Source organism: Bombina bombina, chromosome 4, assembly GCF_027579735.1.
Source record: "Bombina bombina isolate aBomBom1 chromosome 4, aBomBom1.pri, whole genome shotgun sequence".
NCBI classification, from domain to species: Eukaryota; Metazoa; Chordata; class Amphibia; order Anura; family Bombinatoridae; genus Bombina; species Bombina bombina.
Genome location: NC_069502.1, coordinates 140,398,073 through 140,421,507, shown reverse-complemented (window position 1 = coordinate 140,421,507; position 23,435 = coordinate 140,398,073).

Below are 23,435 nucleotides of genomic sequence, written 5' to 3'. Positions count from 1 at the left end.
ATTAAGTTTTGTAGGTATTTTGTAATGGCAGTGAATATAATCATACTGGAACAAGTACAGGCATATTATAAGGTGTGATGGACGAATTTATGCTATGTTTAGTATCGCAAAATGTAAAAGGGTTTAATAGTCCTCAAAAAAGATCACTAGCAATTCAAGACCTTATGAAAAAACATGGAGATATTCTAGGTTTGAAAGAAACACACTTTAAGAGGGGGAATATACCCAGGTATTTTCACAAAAACTACACTCAACACTTCCACAGCGCCCATCCGAAGAAAAAAATAAATGGGGTGAGCATCTTAATACATAAGTCAATTCCTTTTACATTAATAAACCAAACAAGAGATAGGGAGGGAAGGTTCTTAGCTATTAGCGGGCTATTGTTTAATAAACCTACAACAATTGTCAATATATATGCACCAAACCAAGGCCAAGCCAGTTTCTTCAAATCCATTATACCCTTAATTCAGGATATTCAGATGGGACAACTTTTACTAGTAGGGGATTTTAATATTCCAATATTCCCCAAATTAGACAGTTCAAACAATAATATATGTATCTCTAAAAAAAACCTTAAGACGGTTTGGAAATTTGTCAGGACCTTTTGTCTCCATGATCCATGGAGAGTACAAAACCCAGATAAAAGAGATTATACCTTCTTCTCAGCCCCAAATAAATCATACTCAAGAATAGACTATGTTATGGTTGATCATATCACACTGGCTCAGGTGGATGAAATAGCCATCATACACACTGCATGGTCAGATCACTCTATGATAAAATGCACTATCAAATGGCCGTCAGCACCAATTAGAGAGTTTAGCTGGAGACTAGAACCTTCACTCCTATTGATCCCTGAGATTAATAGATTGGTATCAGAGGAACTGTCTGATTATTTTCAATTTAATGCACAAGAAGGGGTATCCCCCACTACTGTTTGGGAAACCCATAAAAGTTACATTAGGGGGGTCTTAATTAAAGCTAATGCACATAGAAATAAATCTTTAAGGGAAGAATACACACATATATCCAAGGAACTCTCACACTTAGATTATTTACATAAGACTCACCCCCACAATAACAAAATACAGGAACAACTTAAATTTTACAGGGATAAAATGACAACACACCTACACATAAAAGCACAAACTATTGCATTCAAACTAAAGCAAAGATTTTACGCGGAGGCAAATAAACCAGGACGACTTTTAGCAAGATCTCTGAAAACTAAACAAACCAAAACCTATATACATTCAATAAAACAACCAAATGGCAGAATAGTGGAAGATACCAAACAGATAGCTAACACTTTTAAAAATTATTTCCACTCTCTCTATAACCTATTTCCAAACAGGACAAAAGACCTTCACTCTTCACAATGTCTTAACTATTTGGACAAAATCCAGGTAAAGACACTGTCAGTGGAGGAGAGAGAATTGTTGGAATCTCCTATTATAGCACAGGAGATAATAGAAGCAATCAAGACAATTAAAATAGATAAAGCCCCTGGCCCAGATGGGTTTTCTGGGCTATATTATAAACTCCACCAAAATGTACTAGTACCACACATGTTAAATCTGTTCCACAGAATTGAGGAAATTGGAGTGTTCCCAGATGATATGCTACAAGCATTTATCACTGTATTACCTAAACCAGGAAAGAAAAATGACCAACCTGCAAATTTTAGACCCATATCCCTTCTCAACATAGACTTAAAAATATATGCCAAAATATTAGCTACCAGGCTGAACAAATTTCTACCCACACTTATATCCCCTGACCAAGTGGGATTCGTGCCGAGAAGGGAAGCAAAAGATAACACTGTTAAAATATTGGACTTATTAGAACACATAAATAAAAACAATATCCCAACAATTCTGCTGTCCACGGACGCAGAAAAAGCTTTTGACAGGCTAGATTGGACCTTTTTGGAATCAGTTTTAAAAAAATTTAATTTCCCACCACTATTTATAAAACAGGTCATGGCTTTATATACCTTCCCCTCGGCGCGAATCCGCATCAATGGCACCTTATCAGAACAGTTTGAAATTAGAAATGGAACCAGGCAGGGATGCCCCCTATCCCCCCTGCTATTTGTCTTGTCTCTTGAGATACAAGCATCCAAAATAAGACTTAGCCCCTCTATTAAAGGGATAAAGATTAAAAATAAAACATATAAATTATCCATGTTCGCGGATGATATCCTCATGTCGCTAACTTCCCCGCTAGAATCGATAGTACAGGTTCAAAAAACCTTAACAGACTATGGAAAGGTCTCAAATTTTCTAATCAATATGGCGAAATCTGACATTCTCCCCGTTAACATCCCCCAGGAATTACTAAATAAAATCAAAGACAGTTGTCAATTTAGTATTCAAATGGAATCTATAAAATATTTAGGAATCAGTATAACTCCCAAAATTGAAACTATACGCACAACAAATTATTTAAAACTCACAGCAGACATTATTAGACTAGCCTCCACATGGCACTCTAAGCGCACATCATGGATAGGCAGGATATACTCCACTAAAATGATACTACTGCCAAAAATGTTATACTTACTCCAGACTTTACCCATTCCCCACACTGAAACATATATTCACAAAATACAAAAAGCAATAAATCAATATATTTGGGGGAGCAAACCTCCCAGGATAGGTAAAAATACCATGTATGCATCAAAAGAGCTGGGGGCTTGGGAGTACCTAATCTCATGTTATATAAAAAAGCGATTTCTTTACAAAGGATCATAGAATGGTGCAGATTCAGTGAGGCAAACTTTAAACATTGGATCCAAATTGAACATGATATATCAGGCAATCAGCAGCTAGGAGGAGCCTGTTGGACACCCAACATATCATACTTTTTATTAGGGGAATCATTGCAGACCATCACCAACACTTTTTCAGATTGGAAGCTATTACACACTCACCACAAAGAGATCTCCAGTAGATTTTCTCCCCTTACCCCTATTCTATCAAACCCAGACCTCCCGGTTAATAAATCTTTTATTCCAGACGCAGACCTGTCCCTCAATAGAATGATACCTATAATCACACTGACACACTTAAATAAAATGAAACCTAAATCGGAGATAGAAAATCTAGGGAAAGGGCTTTTCACATCATGGTTGAGATACCATCAGATAAACCATTATATTAATACACACAAAGAAAGGGACAATCTTATCAGACCCCTAACCCTGTTTGAAAACATGTGTCACACTGGTCTCCCACTTAGAGGAATCATATCATTGCTGTACAAAATTCTGCTGAAAGTGTCCTCCCCACGTCCCCATAATTTTACCAAGGCTTGGGAAAGATAATTAGGCATGCAGTTTACCATTAAGGATTGGACAGACATATTTAAAAACACAGCACATTCTGCACACTCCACCCAAGGCTTAGAAACTAATTACAAAATTATGCTGAGGTGGTACCTTACGCCACACAGGCTCAAATACATGTTTCCACAAGCATCTGACAAATGTTGGAGATGTAACCTGGAGGTGGGAGATCTGGGGCATGTGTGGTGGTCATGCTGCAAGATCCAAGTTTTCTGGAAGCTAATTATTACAGAGATTAACAAGGTAACATCCAGCAACTTATCATTATCACCCAAGGTCTGCTTATTTAATATATACAATGAAATACGTTGTGCCATAAAAAGAAATCTAACGCAGATAATGATGAATGCAGCTAAATTGTTAATTGCATCTCTCTGGAAATCCAAAGAAACTCCCTCCATAAAGTCTTGGAGAGACAAAGTCCATAATTTGATAAAACTGGAAAGATACTATTTTCTTAGAAGTAACCGTTTACAAATATATAATGATAGGTTATTCTTTTGGGACGCATACAAAGGTTCTATTGAATCACAGTAATACTATAAGATGCAATGTGCTAGTAAATGATGGATCTCAAGTAAGATAGAAGTGAATTGTACTTAAATATAACAATAAATTGTGACTGTAACTTGCCATGTACACTAAGGTTCCTATTGGGACCAAGAGTATCAAGGAAAACTTATTTACTGCCAGGTTTAGGGTTATTTTTTTAGTTAGTGATGTAGTTTGTTTATTAGAATGTTTGTAGTAGGATATTCTAAGCTTGGTTATAATCACTTCCTCCTGCTGAAATGGTAACCAAACTTTTCCAAGAAAATAACTGGACAGCAGAACTGATGTTTTGATTGTATAAGAATATAATATATGTTAAACACATTTTCTTTATACTTGTATAATGGAAGAGTATATTTGATGTAAACATACATAGAGGAATAATAAGCTGAACAATGATTGTATTTCGAAAACTTTCAATAAAGAAATAAAAACTAAAAAAAAAAAAAAAAGGGCATTTAGCTCAATTGCTGCCCAAACCCTAATCTAAAACTAAAACCCACCCAATAAACACTTAAAAAAACCTGACACTAACCCCCGAAGATCCACTTACGGTTTTGAAGAGCCGACATCCATCCTCAACAAAGCCGGGAGAAGTCATCAGTGAAGCGGCAAGAAGTCCTCGACGAAGCCGGGAGAAGTCTTCATCCAAGCCGGCAGAAGTGGTCCTCCAGACGGGCAGAAGTCTTCATCCAGACGGCATCTTCTATCTTCATCCATCCGACCCCTAAATCCGACAACCCCAACATCGCAAACTACCTATTAAAACTATTAACCCTTAATCCTCCATTAACCCACAACGCAATAAACCTATTAAAGTATTAACCCCTAAACTGCCATAGCCCACAACGTAATAAGCCTATTAAAGTATTAACCCTTAAACCGCCATAGCCCACAATGCAATAAACCTATTAAAGTATTAACCCCTAAACTGCTATAGCCCACAACGCAATAAGCCTATTAAAGTATTAACCCCTAAACCGCCATAGCCCACAATGCAATAAACCTATTAAAGTATTAACCCCTAAACTGCCATAGCCCACAATGCAATAAACCTATTAAAGTATTAACCCTTAAACTGCCAAAGTCCACAACGCAATAAACCTAACCCCCCCTAACCTAACATCCCCTAAATGAACCCAAATTACCTAATTAACAAAATACTAAAGTTACTATTAAATTAAAAAAACCTAACACTACTTTAAAAAGACAAATAAACTAAGTATAAATTAAAGGGACAGTCTAATCAACATTCTGGAATAGACTGTCCCTTTAAGCTACAATTACAGAAAGTAAAAAAATCTAAGATTACAGAAAATAATAAAGAAAATTATCAAATTTTACAAAAATTATACCTAATCCCTATGAAAATAAAAAAGTCCCCCCAAAATAAAAACACCCCCTAATCTAATAAAATACCAGTAGCCCTTAAAAGGGCTTTTTGCAGGGCATTGCCCCAAGATAATCAGCTCTTTTTCAAGAAAATACACAACCCCCCACCCACCAAACCCCCCCAAATAAAATAACCTAACACTAAAAACCCTAAACTACCCATTGCCCTGAAAAGGGCATTTGTTGGGCATTGTCCTTAAAAGGGCATTTCCCTCTTTTTCTGCCCACCCTATATAATAAAATAAACCCCCCCAAAAACCCTTAAAAAACCCTATGTCTAACTCCCAAGTGGTCCTCGCCTGTCCTGAAGTCTGATGGAGAAGGTCCTGTTCCAGGCAGTGAAGTCTTCTTCGAAGCGGCGACCTCTTCTTTCTTCTTCCAGGAACCAGCCGGCACGGGGGGCGGAGTTGAAGACAGATGATCACAAAGCTGAAGACCGGCGACCCTGGAACTGAAGACCGGCGAGCCTGGAACTGAAGGCCGGCGACCGCGGAGCCATGGAGTGTGGAGGATCCTCTTCATACAATCTCCGCCATACACTGAATAGGAATTCAATGTACGTGAATAAAAATGGCGTCCCTTGAATTCCTATTGGCTGATTTGAGCCTTCAAATTCAAATCAACCAATAGGATGAGAGCTACTGAAATCCTATTGGCTGTTCAAATCAACTAATAGGATAAGAGCTACTGAAATTCTATTGGCTATTCAAATCAGCCAATAGAATTTCAGTAGCTCTTATCCTATTGGCTAACACCTAACACCCTAACAGGAACCCTGAGTCTAAACACCCCTAACCTTACACTTATTAACCCTTAATCTGCCGCCACCGACATCGCCGACACCTGCATTATATTTATTAACTCCTAATCTGCCACTCCGGACACTGCAGCCACCTACATTATACTTATGAACCCCTAATCTGCTGTCCCCAACATCGCCGACACCTACATTATATTTATTAACCGAAATATGAAGGTCAGAAGGGAGACCACATTATTAAGATTGCACTTATAGGAAACCTGAATCTAAAAATTCAACTCAGGTTTCAAAACCTTATATGAAGGACAGTAGTGCAGACCCTTAAAGTCACATAAGGACAAAATCTAGAGAAAGGTAAAGTAGAGATTTTAATAAAGTGACTACAAACAAGACAGGGATTTCAGCACAACATATTTAATTGTATAAAGGTAGGTTAATATATACCATCATAAAGATGCTTAAACATAGTGCTTAGCAAATCGTGCATACACATAGCAGGCAGGTATTTGCAAACCTATAAAAGACAAATGAACCAAAAGAGTACTCAGAAGAGAATGTATATTGCAAACCTACATATCAATTCAGAAAACAATTGCAAATGAACACACAATTCTCACTTTAGCTAACAAGACAACACCTCCACTAGAGGATGGTTACACATAGAGCGCAAAAATCAGCCATCATAGTGATCCATGAGGATCTATGTCTGTTAGTAACACTATTTAGGTCTCAAATAATATCAAATATCAAAAGAATGCAAACCAATTAATTGCAAACAAATGTATTCAATTGTACACAAAATTATTAGTACAAGGGTGACCTAATGGTCAATTATGGTGACACAGACTAAGGGGTTGTGTACAACTAGGGTTGCCACCTCAGCCATGTTTTCCTGGACACTTATGAGTTACACATGCTGCAGGGTGTGCAGGGAGGAACATGTATTGTGTTTCTGGACAGCACTATTCATATTCCTCCCTGCACACCCTGCAGCATGTGTAACTTATAAGTGTTCTGTATTTTAAGGGACGGGTGGCAATCCTATGTATAACTCCTATTTCAGCGGGCACCACTATCTCTAGTATAGTATTTGGTGTCATGAAATATAATTATGTAGCAGGATCTATATACATACTCCCAAAACGAGTCTTAATGTACCATAACGATATTAGTGACATAAATAGAACATAATGCAGCGTAGATAAACTGCAGCAAGGGATAAAAATGAATAGTTCATTGGACCCCATTTAGGAGTATAAGCAGACTTGGTGTAAGTACAGTCCTGATAGTGTTTCACATTTTTAGGTTGAATTCTCCATGTGAATATATCATGACTTGAACACACACTGTCCATAAGCAAGAAATGTGAATTGAATTACTTATGCCAACAGATACAAACGTTCAGGCGGCTTGTCTCCTTCTCGATGCCGACTTCGGGCTCCAAAGGGTTGTTTGACAAACAAGCACGGCCATTGGCAACCGGGATTTAGCCAATAGGAATCCACCTTAGTTGCTAAAAGCTTGAGAGCGCTGTAGCCATCTGTAAGGTCTGCAACAAAGCATCCTCCTCCAAGTACATCACTGCCGACACGCGTTCCCCCCCCCCACGTGACTACAACGTCATTGGGGTTTCCTCAGGTCAAACGGTTAATTGATTGAGCCTCAGCTGGTTTTTTACCGGGCATGGTGTAATCTGATTGGATGTCACTTTTAAACTTATAACCAGTAGAAAGGGCTGCCTTTGTTCATGCCCCCCTCTTCAGGAAAGGTGAAATATTTAGTGAACAACAAAACAATACTTTAGTGTGCTAATGCAAATAGTATTTAGCATATCTTCAAATAAAATAAACCCTAAGCTAGCTACAATGTAACTATTAGTTATATTGTAGCTAGCTTAGGGTTTATTTTACAGGTAAGTATTTAGTTTTAAATAGGAATAATTTAAATAATGATAGGAATATTTATTTAGATTTATTTTAATTATATTTAAGTTAGGGGATGTTAGGGTTAGGGTTAGACTTAGGTTTAGGGGTTAATACATTTAATATAGTGGCGGCGACGTTGGGAGCGGCAGATTAGGGGTTAATAAATGTAGGTAGGTGGCGGCGATGTTAGGGATGGCAGATTAGGGGTTAATAATAATAAACTAATGTTTGCGAGGCGGGAGTGCAGCGGTTTAGAGGGTAATATGTTTATTATAGTGGCGTTGATGTCGGTGGCGGCAGATTAGGGGTTAATAAGTGTAGGTAGGTTGCGGCGACATTGGGGGCGGCAGATTAGGGGTCAATAAATATAATGTAGGTGTCGGCGATGTTGGGGGCAGCACATTAGCGGTTATTAAGTATAATGTAGGTGGCGGCGATGTCCGGAGCGGCAGATTAGGGGTTAATAATTTTATTTTAGTGTTTGCGATGCGGGAGGGCCTCGGTTTAGGGGTTAATAGGTAGTTTATGGGTTTTAGAGTACTTTTTAGCACTTTAGTTATGAGTTTTATGTTACCGCGTTGTACCATAAAACTCATAACTACTGACTTTCAAATGCGGTAGAAATCTTGAAGTTTTAGGGTGTACCGCTCACTTTTTGGCCTCCCAGGACAGACTCGTAATACCAGTGGTAGGAAAAAGGCAGCGTTAGCACCTGTTAACACTGCTTTTTAAGCTACCGTAAAACTCGTAATCTAGGCCTTTATTAGTTATTGCGGTGGGAGATTGCGGTTGAAAGGTAGATAGACATTGCGCATGCGTTAGGTGTTAGTTTATTTTTGCAGGCATTTTCGGGAGTTACGGTGCTCCCATACTCAGCGCAAGGCTTGCTAAGGCTGCCTTTTATGGCGAGGTAAAAATGGAGTAAGATTTCTCCATTTTTGCCACGTAAGTCCTTGTGCTGGATATTGGATACCGATTTACGACGCGGTCCCATTTTAGCCTATGGGAGTAAAAATTGTGGGCGACGGGTGAAATATACGTGCCTCATTTATATGCGGCGCTGTATATAGAACACCAAACCTGTGCAAGAAATAGTGTCGCCGTTTTTTCCGGGCGACGCTGCATATGTAATGGAGCCCCTTAATTCACAGTATCTGTCCTTTAACCTCTGCTCCAAGTTTTGTCTTTACTACTAGCTTGCTCACACCAAGATTACAAGTTTTGCGCTATACCGGGTGCGTAAATAATGCAAATAAACTAGCGTTATTGCACTTTCCATAGCGCTGCCATTACAAGTTAAGCCAAAACCTTCTCTTGTTGTGCGGTACGGTGCGATAAGCTCCATACCGCACAAAACCCAAGGCCTGACTTTACGTGCTCGTGCACGCTTTCCCCCATAGACATCAATGGAGAGAAAGTGTTAGGAAAAAACTAACACCTGTGATCGCAGAATGGCGATCGCCGTAACAGAACCCCATTGATGTCTATGGGGAAAAGAAAGTTATGTTAAAACCTAACACCCTAACATAAACCCCTATCTAAACACTCCTAATCCGCCGCTCCCGACACTAAATAAACCTATTAACCCCTAAACCGCCGGGCCCCCACATCGCTACTAATAAAATAAATCTATTAACCCCTAAACCACTGGCCCCACACATCACAACTAATAAAATAAACCTATTACCCCCTAAACTGCTGGCCCCTCACATCATAACACACTAAATTAAACTATTAACTCCTAAACCTAACACCCCCCTAATTTTAAATTAAATTTACAATATAACTATCTTTAAATAAATAAAAACTTACCTGTGAAATAAAACAAACTAAGTTTAAACTATAAAGTAACCTAACATTACTATTTTAAAACAATAAATTTAACTAAAAATAAAAAACCTAAATTACAAATTAAAAAAATCCTAACACTACGAAAAATAAAAAATAATTACATTACAAAAAAATAAAACTCTAAAATTACGAGAAATAAAAAACTCTAAGATTACAAAAAATAATAAACGAAATGATCCAAAATAATAAAAATTACACCCTAACCTAACAAGAAACTACCAATAGCCCTTAAAAGGGTCTTTTGTAGGGCATTGCCCTAAGTTAAACAGCTCTTTTACCTAAAAATTACAAAGTCCCCCTAACAGTAAACCCCCCACCCAACCAACACCGCAAAATAAAAAAACCTAAGTCTAAAAAAAACTATGCTACCCATTGCATTTGTATGGTCATTCCCCTTAAAAGGCCATTCAGCCCTTTTACTGCCCATCCCTATTCTAAAAAAAAAAGAACACCGAAAAAAATAAAATAAAACTAACCCCAGAAAATCTACTCACAGTTCCTGAAGTACGAAAATCCATCTTCATCCATCGCGGTGGCATCTCCTATATTCATCCCGGTAGCGAGGAGCTGTGGAGGTGCGGATCGATGTGGAGGGTCAGCGGTTTAAGGGTTAATAGGTTTAGTTAATTAGTAGCGATGTGGGGGACCGGTGGTTTAGGGCTTATTAGGTTTATTATAGTAATAGCGATGTGGGGGGCGGTTTAGGGGTTAATAGGTTTATTATAATAGTAGCGATGTGAGGGGCCGGTGGTTTAGGGATTAATAGCTTTATTTAGTGTTGGCTATGTGGGTGGGCAGCGGATTAGGGGTTAATGAGTTTAATAAAGTATTTGCGATGCGGGAGGGTGGCGGTTTAGGGGTTAATAGGCAGTTTATAGGTGTTAGTGTACTTTGTAACATTTTATTTATGAGTTTTGTGAAGCATTTTTGTATTGCAAAAACCATAACTATTCGTCTTAGATCGCGGGAATAGATGACGGCGGTATACGCTATAACACTAGCATTTTAGCTGGACTGCACACCCTGTAATACAGCGGTATGGAAAATTCTGCACTCAAATGTAATTTTTTTGAGTGCGGAATGGATCGTTGCATTTTAGGGTAAAACGCTTGCGTTATAGCTGTACCGCCGCGACTTGTAATACAGGAGACCTGCCATTCCATGCGGTATAGCCTTACCACACCATCCCTAGGTAGGCATCTAGAGCACTACATGGCAGGAAATAGTGTTGGGAATCAAGGAGGAAGGAGAACAGCACACCTGTTTGTGGGGCACGAAGTAAGATTTGCCAAATCTTTTCAATCCAAATGATCATACATCCAAGCACTTCAGCCACCAGAAGAAATCTTTGTTTAAAAGACCTTTATTCTTATTTAGTTGGGTCCAAAAGTTTACAGGAACAATGTTTCGAACCTACAATAGGCTCTTAGTCATGTACACTGATTGCATACAGGTTTGTGCCTTTTATACCCTCACCTGGATAATACAAAGTTTTAGGCAACATTATAGTGACATCTACTGGTAACATATTGGTATTACATCTTTCAACTCCAATATTAACCCTTAATGTACCAAACTCCAAAAGTTAAAAACATAGGTAAAGTAAAACCATTATATAAAAAAAGAACAACAAAAAAACATAATATAACACAACAAATATATGTAATTTTACAAAAATAGATTCCAATCAAAGTCTTTATTAAGACATTTAGGTATCATAGTGTCCAATTTATTTATTCAATACACCTATTCTCCTGGGGACAGCCACTTGTTCAATAACCTGAAACCGAAGTTGGCTGATGTTATGTCCCCTGGAGAGGAAGTGAGTGAAAACAGGCGCTCCTTTATTTTTATGTCTAATGTTTGACTTATGTTCTGTAAGTCTATCTCTGGACTCTCTACAGGTCTCACCAATATAAATAAAACCACATGGACATTTGATTAGATAGATAACAAATGTTGATCTACAAGTGAGATACTCTCTAATCTTGAATTTGTTACCATTGGTCGGATGGTAAAAAAAATTCTCCTCTGATCATTGATCTATTGTTTTTTGTATAATTTTCTTATTACTTCCAATATCTGAATAGACCAATTGGTCTTTTGAGACTTTTGTTTCTCTTAAATGCTGTCATAGGCATATTTTGAAAGGCTTCCATTTGTGGATTGCAGTCCCTAATTATATGCCAATATTTTCTCACAATCTGATTGATTTTGGGAATAAGTCTATTATACAGAGTAATAAAAATTAGCCTCTCTTGTTCATCAACTTTATTTCTTTTGCTATTTTTTTTATCATGTGTTATAATTTCAGTTTGAATTACATTTTGTAATTGTTCCTCTATTCATTTTGATGGATATCCTCTTTTTTTAAAATTTATCAGACATTTATTTTAACCTCAATTTGCATTTGGTCTCGTCAGTCACTATGCGCTTAACCCTCAGAAATTGGCTTTTAGGTATAGATTTAAAGGTGTTTATGGGATGATAGCTGCCAAACGCTAAAAAGTTGTTTATCTGTGTGTTTAACATATAAGTCTGAATGTAAAAAAAAACATTCTCCATATATACATGAGTATCTAAAAAATTAATTCCTGTTTCACTCATTTCCAGAGTGAATTTAAGGCCTTGTACTGTGTTATTCAGATCCTCAACAAACTCTACCAGGGTTCCAACGTCGCCCAAACACACACCAAAAATATAATCTATGTACCTCCACCACGAGGCGCCATAGAGCAAGAAAAACTTATTGGAGTAAACAAAGTGCTCCTCATAGTTGCCCATGAAAATATTGGCGTATGTGGGGGGGCGAAGATCGCAAACGTTAGAAATTCATCAGAGATGAGCAGGACTACTGCCTGGGAACCATCTATAGATGGCACCAGAGTACAAGCTTTGCTGCGGCCAACATTGTGGAAACACATGATGCCAGGAGGAGGGCACGAAAACGCTGTGCAACAGAGGAGGCCTACAGTGGTTCTGAGTCCTCTGCAAGTTTTTTAACAGAGGACTCAGACATAGATTACACAGGGCTGGCAGGAAACACAGGAAGCACGGCTGGAAGAGCGAGGGGCCACTCGGATTACTTCAGACCTCGCAGATCAAGAGGGAATCAACGCCGCTATTACCATTAGAAACAGTAGCGGGTAAGCCAGCTGCACAGGACTGTGATCCTCCTACAACAAAATACAGGTATGCGAAAAATAAGGGAGCTTGGATAAATAAATTGGACACTATGATACCTAAAGGTCTTAATAAAGACTTTGATTGGAATCTATTTTTGCAAAATAACATATATTTGTTGTGTTATATTCTGTTTTTTTTTTTAAAAATTATATATAATGGTTTTACTTTACCTATGTTTTTAACTTTTGGAGTTTGGTACATTAAGGGTTAATACTGGAGTTGAAAGATGTAATACCAATATGTTACCAGTAGATGTCACTATAATGTTACCTAACACTTTGTATTATCCAGGTGAGGGTATAAAAGGCACAAACCTGTATGCAATCAGTGTACATGACTAAGAGCCTATTGTAGGTTCGAAACGTTGTTCCTATAAACTTTTGGACCCAACTAAATGAGAATAAAGGTCTTTTAAACAAAGATTTCTTCTGGTGGCTGAAGTGCTTGGATGTATGATCATTAGGAAATAGTGCTGCCATCTAGTGCTCTTGCAAATGGATAACATTCTTGCAAAACTTCTGCCATATAGTGCTACAGAAATGGGCAGGCTCCTAAGCTTACATCCCTGCTATTCAAAAAAACATACCAGGAAAAAAAAAGAAAGAGTGAAAATAGAATTAAATTAGAAAGTTGTTTAAAACTGCATGCTTTGTGTGAATCATGAAAAAAAAAACGTTGTGTTTCATATCCCTTTAATGGTACGTAGAATTCTTTAACTCATGCAAAGTGAATGAAATAGGAGAGAAGTCAGTAAGCAGGCAGAGTTCGGCAACAATAAGGCAGTTCAGTGTATCACAGCAGTTTAAGGGTTAACCAGGAGAGAAGTCAGTAAGCAGGCAGAGTTCGGCAACAATAAGGCAGTTCAGTGTATCACAGCAGTTTAAGGGTTAACCAGGAGAGAAGTCAGTAAGCAGGCAGAGTTCGGCAACAATAAGGCAGTACAGTGTATCACAGCAGTTTAAGGGTTAACCAGGAGAGAAGTCAGTAAGCAGGCAGAGTTCGGCAACAATAAGGCAGTTCAGTGTATCACAGCAGTTTAAGGGTTAACCAGGAGAGAAGTCAGTAAGCAGGCAGAGTTCGGCAACAATAAGACAGTACAGTGTATCACAGCAGATCAGGGGTTAACCAGGAGAGAAGTCAGTAAGCAGGCAGAGTTCGGCAACAATAAAGCAGTTCAGTGTATCACAGCAGTTTAAGGGTTAACTAGGAGAGACGTCAGTAAGCAGGCAGAGTTCGGCAACAATAAGGCAGTTCAGTGTATCACAGCAGATCAGGGGTTAACCAGGAGAGAAGTCAGTAAGCAGGCAGAATTCAGCAACAATAAGGCAGTACAGTGTATCACAGCAGTTTAAGGGTTAACTAGGAGAGACGTCAGTAAGCAGGCAGAGTTCGACAACAATAAAGCAGTTCAGTGTATCACAGCAGTTTAAGGGTTAACTAGGAGAGACGTCAGTAAGCAGACAGAGTTCGGCAACAATAAAGCAGTTCAGTGTATCACAGCAGTTTAAGGGTTAACCAGGAGAGAAGTCAGTAAGCAGGCAGAATTCGGCAACAATAAGGCAGTTCAGTGTATCACAGCAGTTTAAGGGTTAACCAGGAGAGAAGTCAGTAAGCAGGCAGAATTCGGCAACAATAAGGCAGTTCAGTGTATCACAGCAGTTTAAAAAAGAACAGCAACCCAGGAAGCAACTAAGAGAACAGTATACTTGGGCAATGAACAAAGGCCTGTGCGTGAACCCCGTGAGTCCCGGACAAAGGTAAGGGTAACAGGTACCAGGATCCGAGAAAAGTGAGGGGAATTGGTAGTGGCCATGCTTAGAGGTACCCCACTCCTATCCTCTAAGTGTTGGCTTTTCCCGACAGTATATCACAATTCTTGAGTTGGTGTGAATTAGAACCACAATAAAAGCATAGTCGTAACCGCCTTCTTCTTTGTCTTTCAGACTCAGAGGATTTAAGAGAAGAGAGATCCATAGGTTCCCCTCAGAGACAACTGGAGGTACAGTAGGGCTAGAGAATGGTCTAGTGGCTAAACGAGTAGGACGAGAAGGAAGGATTCTGTGGGTCCTCTCTCTCTCAGCTTGTCGCTCCTGAAAGCAAAAATCCAGACTGATATAAATTCATCCAGGGAAGATGGAACATCACGGTAGGTGAGCTCATCCTTGATGCGTTCATGCAGGCCTCTCCAGAATGCCGCCTTGAGAGCACTGCAATCCCAACTGGTCTCATGTGCCAAGGTGAGAAATTTGATGGCATATTGTGCCACTGACCTGTTACTCTGCTGGAGATCCAAGAGAGTATTCTGCAGCAGAAGTGCGACCAGAGGTCTCAAATACGGAAGACAGGCTAGGGCCTTGTTTTTCAATAAGGAAATGATAAAGGTGACTTTTGACTGATGAGATTGGAAGGTCTGAGGGTTATTGCGGAAATGCAGTCTGGTTGAGAAAACCCCTAGAGTCGGTTGTGCCATCATACTTGTCAGACAACGGTATCCGGGGTATGCCACCAGAAGCAGGGGAAGGGGCTGTGGTACCAGCAGCAGGAGTAGTCTGTGCGGCAACAGGAGCAGTGTTCTTTTCTGCAACAAGTGAGGAGAGCATAGCAGTAATAGTCTCAAATTTTGAATCCAGAATTTGCAGGTGTGGCGTGGGTTCCCAGCATTTGTCCCTGGAGAGAGATAGCTCTTGCTACCATATTGGGGTCCATGACCCAAGTATAATGTCATGCTTGTGGGATATTCCCCTATCAGACCAATCCTGGCCAGTAGTCTTCTTATCCCAGCATCAAGTGGCAAGATAAGAAACTATCCCAGAACAAATATAAATAAATGTATAGAAATAAATGAGGAAGCAATCCAATACTCACAGAGAAAATAGTCTCAGGTAGTGCAGGGTAAAACACCAGGTGGACAGTCCAAACCTTCACGGTACTAAAGGGTAAGCTGAGAGGGGTCAGTGACTAGCAAAGTCCAGCAAGAAAGGCAGTACAAAGAATCACAACAGTTCAGGGGTTAACCAGAAGAGGAGCCAGTAACCAGGCAGAGTTTGGCAACAACGAGACAGACCAGTGTAGCACAGCAGTTCAGGGGTTAACCAGGAGAGAAGTCAGTAAGCAGGCAGAGTTCGGCAACAATAAGGCAGTTCAGTGTATCACAGCAGTTTAAAGGTTAACCAGGAGAGAAGTCAGTAAGCAGGCAGAATTAGGCAACAATAAAGCAGTTCAGTGTATCACAGTAGATCAGGGGTTAACCAGGAGAAAAGTCAGTAAGCAGGCAGAGTTCGGCAACAATAAGGCAGGTCAGTGTATCACAGCAGTTTAAGGGTTAACCAGGAGAGAAGTCAGTAAGCAGGCAGAGTTTGGCAACAATAAGGCAGTTCAGTATATCACAGCAGTTTAAGGGTTAACCAGGAGAGAAGTCAGTAAGCAGGCAGAGTTAGGCAACAATAAGGCAGTTCAGTGTATCACCACAGTTTAAGGGTTAACCAGGAGAGAAGTCAGTAAGCAGGCAGAGTTAGGCAACAATAAGGCAGTTCAGTGTATCACCGCAGTTTAAGGGTTAACCAGGAGAGAAGTCAGTAAGCAGGCAGAGTTAGGCAACAATAAAGCAGTTCAGTGTATCACAGCAGTTTAAAAAAGAACAGCAACCCAGGAAGCAACTAAGAGAACAGTATACTTGGGCAATGAACAAAGAACTCAGGCACTTACATAGGCGCAGATCCGCACCAAGGAGGACCCATAGGTGATCCGACCGGCATCAGAATGGAAGTGGCGTGCAACGATGATGTAATTGCTGCAAACCCACAGGTACCGCCGCATCCATAGCAACGGTCATGGCAACAGGAGCGGCGTGACACATAGATCCTCTTCCTTTTCTTGTAGATTAGGGCTTTTTTTTAGTTTATTCTCCCTTCCTGTAATTTAATTCTGAATATTGTGGGCTTTCCAATTCATGTTAAACATAGAAGTGCAGACACAGCTATATTCCGCACAGCGATTGGTTGCGCATTCTAGTAATCCATTTATAGCCATTCCTAATTGGCCTCAGCAGAAAAGGTAACAATATGGCAGCACCCACTGCTTTATGGACATTAACTTTACCCTTATATTTTTCAATATTTAAACAACTATTATAATTATTAAAAATATATGTACAAAATATGCTCAGGCTAATCTTTGCTCTGATAGCATCATTAAAGCAATGATTTATTTAGTGTTTAATGTCCCTTTAATAAAACACTATAGTTTAATTGCTTCCCTGGTGATGGTTTGGCTTTTTTCTGATTATGTTTCATAAGCAACTAAATTGGGCAGATATGGATAAGCATCTACCTTGGGGAATATCCACATACCATTTTCCTTAATGGAGTGATTACATTCTACAGTGTAACATATATAGATCGAAAAGCAAGCAGTTGGAGTTTGCAAGATAACCCAGTCTTACCCTCCATTATAGCAGCGAGGGGAGCTGCTGGGACTTCTCTGAAGTAAGAATTTGTATACTGCTTTTTGGGTATAAACCTAAATGCGTTAAGGAACAGGAGCTTGCTTTTAGATAGAAGTGTACATAAAAGTGAATATATTGTTTTAAGCTGATAGACTGTTGCAAATTGCTAACTATAGTTTTTTTAAATATGAAGTGACTGTGATACACTGCAACAATTTTTATTAGTTACAAGGGAAAGCAAACTTTTGGTACGTGTGCCACAGCTGGCACGCAGAGGCCTCTCTTTTGGCACGCAAGCGATAAGTTGATAAAAGTTATCTATATATACCCCTGAAGAACCTGGCTATTCTCAATGTCTTATATGGACTAGTGCAGGGGTCAGCAACCTTGGCTCTCCAGATTCTTTAGAACTTAATTTCCCATAATGCTTAGGCAGCTTAAAGACATTTAAACATCATGGGAAATGTAGTTCAAAAACATCTGGAGGGCCAAGGTTGCTGACCCCTGGTGGAAGCATGTATATATAGTGGGGTATCCGCTAAATAGATTGATAGATGGACTCTTCTATCACTTTGTTATTATGCTAATCAAAGGCGGCTAAACTGTTGGCTGTCTAAGTACATCTGAATCTCCAGTCTACAATCGCACATACAGCACTTCCGTGATTATACACCAAACGTGGTCATGACCAAGAACGATTCTGCTTGCTTGGGATTAGTGGAGAGGAAACACGTGACCGTAATGCTCACTTTCAGAGCATACTTTATCCTACTTCTTTATGAATGTACTGTATTTTCAAAATTCAATTTTATTGATGATTATTTGTATTTTTATCCGGAGTATCTTGAGACTTGATTATGCTTTTTATTTGAATTTTTTACTCAATTCATTGACTTTTTAACTAACCGTTAGTCAGTGATTACACATAAACTTTTTACCGTTTTTATACTCATACGGACATTAATTAACATGGCTATTATTCATTGTAATAAATATGATAATAACAAATACCGAAGTATCACAAAACAAAAAAATGTGAAATAAATGTGATAGTAATAAAAGTATAGAAATATATATAAAGTTCACATCAGGATATGTAGGTTCTTCCTTCTAAGGAAGAACCTACATATCCTTATGTGAACCTTATATATATTCCTATACTTTTATTACTATCACATTGTAATAAATATGTTATACTACTAATTAATCCTATTTTTAAAGGGCATTTATTCTTTGCTTAAAGAGATATAAAAAACATTTTTTTAGTCAATAATTCCACAGTTCAGTGTACAATGCTTAAAGGGACAGTAAACACCAGAATTGTTGTTGTTTTAAAAGATAGATAATCCCTTTATTACCCATTCCCCAGTTTTGCATAACCAACACAGTTATAATAATATACTTTTTACCTCTGTGATTACCTTGTATCTATGCCTCTGCAAACTGCCCCCTTATTTCAGTCTTGCATTTTAGCCAATCAGTGCTGACTCCTAGGTAACTCCTAGGTAACTTCACGTGTGTGAGCTCAATGTTATCTATATGACACACACATGAACTAACGCCCTCTAGTGGTGAAAAACTGTCAAAATGCATTCAGATTAGAGGCGGCCTTCAAGGTCTAAGAAATTAGCATATGAGCCTAACTAGTTTAAGCTTTCAACTAAGAATAGCAAGAGAACAAAGCAAAATTGGTACATTTGAAAGTTGTTTAAAATTATATGCCCTATTTGAATCTTGAAAGTTTATTTTGGACTTGACTGTCTCTTTAAAAACCTTCTATTTTGTGTTTTTAGTATTTTCACCGCAATAATCTTTATAAAATCTTCCCATTTTCAAACCCACCATGGGACTAATCCAAACACAATGGGCAACCTGGGTTCTCTGCTCTGCATATAGTGCCTTAAAGTGAAGGTAAATTTAAATTCCCCTTGTTTTTAATCAGATTTTTAAAAACCGGGTACTTTATCATCTAAATTTACCTTCACTTTAAGGCACTATATGCAACTTTAATATAATAACATTTATTATGCTTGTTTATCTAGGGGTGTTTGCTCCGTTGTGCTGCTTTCTATGTTGTTGCCGATGGTCAAGTGAGCGCTAAGACCTTATATATAAGCGCTGTGATTGGCTATTCATTTTTGAAGAAGACACAACCAACCATTTTATGGGCTGTATTATATGTTGTCAGGTTATAATTTAAAATATATATTTTTCCGGGGATAGCAGCTTCGTTTCCAAAATTTAGAAAGTGCAATGTGCAGATGATTATATAATCTTTTAAATAATATTATTTTTATATGGTCATGTTTTAAACCTTTATAATCCTTTAAGTACACTTATCTTTTGCCAAAGTTTGTTTTACTTGTGTAGCTTTTCTAAAATAAAAACCTCAGTATTCAGGTAGGTATATATATATATATATATATATATATATATATATATATATATATTTATTTATTTATTTATTTATTTATTTTTAAAAAGAGCATTTTCTGGGGAAGATTTATCATAGTGCGAGCGAATATGATACAATGTAGTGTATCATGTCCGCTGCACATCGATAAATGCCAACAGCATATGCTGTCGGCGTTTATCATTGCACCAGCCGTTCTTGTAAACTGCGGGTTACAATGCCGCCACTTGCAGATTCCCAGCCAATCGACCACTAGCAGGTGGTGTCAATCAACCCGATCGTATTCGATCGGGTTGATTTCTGTCCGCGGCCTCAGAGCAGGTGGACAAGTTATGGAGCGGGGGTCTTTAGACCGCTTCTTCATAACTTCTGTTCTGTTTCCGGCGAGCCTCAAGGCTTGCGCAGAAGCAGGGGCATCAAGCTGCACACGAAGCTTGATAAATCGCTCCCTCTATGTGAAGATCATTGGAGTGTAAAATATGCGTAACTTGCTTCGGGCTTAGCGCTGTAGCTCATTTGAAGAATTAGTTATCTTAAAGCGTGTAAATATTAAATAGCGAAAATATGAATAATAATTATTAATAATTATAGTTTCTGTAAAATATACACATATATTCAAAATATGTGTTAGAGTTTTGGAGAACATCTATAATAATTACTTACATTAATTATTAATATTTTTCAATATTTTATATTCAATCAATACATAACGCACCTTAATCTAGCTCATGTCTGGTTAGCACAGGCACTATTAGAAATAGTAATATGGCAGTAGAATTTCTAGGCATTTCTATGAATCATTTACAATACAGTATAACAAACTAATTTGCTGGGGGGGAAACATGATTATATAAATCTCATAAAACTGTTTGTTAAGAAGCCTAGAACTGTGTATTAGAAAGTTATATGGGTGTGCTGCTCTTAATCTTCTTAAAGGGACATGAAACCCAAAATGTTTCTTTCATGATTTAGATAGAACATACAATTTTAAACAACTTTCCAGTTTACTTCTTTTATAAAATGAGTTTCATTCTCTTGGTATCATTTGTTTAACGAGCAGCAATGCACAACTGGTTTCTAACTGAACACATGGGCGAGCCAATGACAATCACTATATATATATATATATATATATATATATATATATGCAGCCACCAATCAGCAGCTATAACCTAGGTTCTCTGCTGCTTCTGAGCTTTCCTAGATAAACCTTTCAGCAAAGGAAGTTGTTTAAAATTGTATGCTCTGTCTGGATCATGAAGTCTAATTATGACTTTACTGTCCCTTTAAACTTGATGGACAGTTATAAGGGGCACTGACCTGCTGATTTGCAAATGTGTGGTGTATTCTGCAGAATCATTTTAAGGAGACATAAAACCTATTTTTTTACTTTCATGTTCAAATAAAAAATACAATTTTAAAGAACTTTCCAATTTACTTCTATTATCAAATTTGTTTCACTCTTTTGGTATCCTTTGTTGGTATTTTGTTGGTATCCTTTGTTGATAGAGCAGCCCTGCATTACTGGGAGTTAGCTGAACACATCTGGTGAGCAAATGACAAAAAGCATGTATGTACAGCCATCAGTAAGCAGCTAGCTCCCAGTAGTGCATTGCTGCTCCTGAGCCTACCTAGGTATGCTTTGCAACAAAGGATACCAAGAGAACAAAGCAAATTAGAAAATATAATTAAAATGGAAAGTTGTTTAAAATTGCTGCTCTGTCTGAATCAAGAATGTTTAATGCGGAATCTGTTGGCGCTTTACAAATACCTGATAATAATAAATGTTTTTACTTTACTGTCCCTTTTCACTTTGTAATAAAAAACAAAAGTATAAGCTGAATTACACTTGTTTAGTTCCAAAATTTATAATGATTCAAATATGTAGGAGAGGACTAAATTACCTTTATGGAAGAAAAAAAAATGATATTTCAAACCACAACATGACTCACATAATAAGGATTGTTAGGTACTTTCCCATTATACTGGATGGCTGCTCTTAGTGTAGGCGTGCGGCCCCTACAGTGCGAGTTGTTCTCTCAGTGACTCACAAGATTGGTTCTCCCTGTTGGCATGTGAATGGTTCTCCCTGTTGGCATGTGAATGGTTCTCCCTGTTGGCATGTGAATGGTTCTCCCTGTTGGCATGTGAATGGTTCTCCCTATAGGCATGTAAATGGTTCTCCCTGTTGGCATGTGAATGGTTCTCCCTGTTGGGATGTGAATGGTTCTCCCTGTTGGCATGTGAATGGTTCTCCCTATAGGCATGTAAATGGTTCTCCCTGTTGGCATGTGAATGGTACTCCCTGTTGGCATGTGAATGGTTCTCCCTGTTGGCATGTGAATGGTTCTCCCTGTTGGCATGTGAATGGTTCTCCCTGTTGGCATGTGAATGGTTCTCCCTGTTGGCATGTAAATGGTTCTCCCTGTTGGCATGTGAATGGTTCTCCCTGTTGGCATGTGAATTTTTAGTCAACTTTTCATGTCAATAACATTGAAGGATAGAAAACACCCCTATAAAGTAGAAAATTTAATATTCCAAACCCTATTAACCAACAAACTGACAGTGAGTGTGGTATCATTGGTATGATCCAGGAGGGGAAGTCACCCTGCACACTTCCAGTAGCAACAAACTTACTTAGGCGATATCCTGCCACTTTGTTTATAATGTATTAATTTGATTTCTTTAAATGTTAATTGTTATTAATTAATGTCACAAAACACTGATTATTACCCTCTGAAAGTCCCACAGAAATACTAAACATATTTCTAGGGGAAGGAAAAAGTCTAAATAAATGATGTACTGATGTTCAATATATTTTAATTAAAGGTATAGTCTAGTCAAAATTAAACTTTCATGATTCAGATAGAACAGGCAATTTTAAGCAACTTTCTAATTTACTCCTATTATACATTTTTCTTTGTTCTCTTGATATCTTTATTTGAAAAAGCAAGAATGTAAGCATAGGAGCCGACCCATTTTTGGTTCAGAAACTGGGTAGCGCTTTCTGATTGTTGTCTAAATGTAGCCACCAATCAGCAAGTGCTACCCAGGTTCTGAACCAAAAATGGGCCAGCTCCTAAGCTTACATTTAAATAAAGATACCAAGAGAACAAAGAAAAATTGATAATAGGAGTAAATTAGAAAGTTGCTTAAAATTGCATGTTCTATCTGAATCATGAAAGTTTAATTTTGACTTGACTATCCCTTCAATAGTAGAGGGATTAAAGCCTAATCATCAGGTTTGCTTTTTTTAATAGGGGAAACAAAGATTAAGTCTCCTGACAACTGGTTGCAAAATACTGACTACAGAACTAAAGAAATGTGAAATTCTGACATCAAATTATGAACAAACAGAAAACTAAAATGTCATGTATCAACACAGAGAACAGAGCACGTGACTCTCAGAGAGATCTGTCTACATGCTTTTGGGGCAGCTATATTTTGGCTAGATTATGAGTGGCACGCTAACTGCTGCACGCGAGCGAAAAGGTTATAATAGCTCAAACATATGAGGTCTCAGGTGCAAAGGGCTTTGACATAGAGATATATACATAGTC